The 1,377-nt window shown below is 33.8% G+C and overlaps 1 pseudogene; it reads right to left on the bottom strand.

The window, feature by feature from the left end:
* Window positions 1-385: 385 nt before the first annotated feature.
* LOC135149559 (uncharacterized) lies at window positions 386-1,168 on the bottom strand (annotated as a pseudogene).
* Window positions 1,169-1,377: the final 209 nt, after the last annotated feature.

The following is a 1,377-nucleotide window of genomic DNA, read 5'->3' on the forward strand; positions in this document are numbered from 1 at the left end:
TCTAAACTTAGAGTTGTAAGTTAATTACTATTTACTAGCCTTTTTATAATACAAATTTTTATAAATTGCTTCCAAGGACAACTAGTTTTATTTATGTCCTAACATTTGTCCTTGATTGCAAAACTTGTATATTTGGTTAAATCCCTTTAGAAAAATAAAAATTATTTCTGATTATATGGTTATCGAACACAATTCTTTCTTTTCCCCGTCTATTATTTATTTATAATAATACTCACTTTTCACTATTTAGTCATACTATTTAATAGCTGTAATAAATAATTTTGCCAGCAAAGTGTTGGTGTGGTGGTAGAGCTCTTGTCCCCCCTTGCCGGAGGTCCGGAGTTCCACTCAATCAACTAGCAAAAAAATAATAATAATAATAATTTTAATGATAATTTATAATTGCTCTATTGAGTAAATGAAAGAAATAATCTAGAAGCATATGTGTCATTTCAATATATCTGGACATTGAGTTAACCATCAGTAGGAATGCAGGCTCAATATTCATAACATTATCCACTTTCTCATCAAAGAAAAGCCAATCATAAAAGAGTGCCAGTTTAACACTAGCCTCCACATATTTCTTCCTACAGCATTTCAATAACCAGCCAATGACAGCCCATCTAGGAATTATGTCCGATAATATAATTTCATTAGGTGGGTGATGTGAACAACAGATAAATCTAACTATGTCAATAAGAAAAGTCTCCTTCTCTGCTGTGCAAAGAAACTTCTTTGCAAACCAGACCGGGTACCTTCTATGATTACCAAACTTGACATCACTAAGCAAAAACCGCAACTGTGACTCCATTACAGGTGTTATACGTAGCAAAAAGTACCTACTCGATGTCCTTACACGGTAAAGCTGAGAAATATCTCGAAACTCAGGAACTTTAAATTCAGTTGGGCTCAACATCAAGTCCTTCCATATGGCTCGAAACTCGGGTACGTGAACCAGTTCCTGTAAAAGCCTAACAAGATCCCTCCCTATCATCATACACAAACGAAACCGCTACCTCAAAAGTCTAACACAAAATTCAATCTCCATTTTTTTCAACAATTCAACCTTTAAATTACCCACGAGCCTACAATGATCTGCCAACAGCCTAAGAAATACATACAAAGCACTGGTCAAAACCAATGGTTCTTCTTCTAACAAACAATCCCATTAGTCGAAAAAAACACGAACTAACTCCGAATATAACCATAAATTCTTATCACTGAAATCCCCACCAACAATTTGCCTCAAGAGGGCCACCAACAAACCCTGAAATCACTGAAATAATTTTTCTATAATTTGATATTATTAAAAGTATTCAAAAATATTTTTATGGTCGTATCCAAATTCAAATCCAAATTTTGCATCTCTATTCGTAA

This window comes from Daucus carota, chromosome 9 (assembly GCF_001625215.2).
Source record: "Daucus carota subsp. sativus chromosome 9, DH1 v3.0, whole genome shotgun sequence".
Classification (NCBI taxonomy): Eukaryota; Viridiplantae; Streptophyta; class Magnoliopsida; order Apiales; family Apiaceae; genus Daucus; species Daucus carota.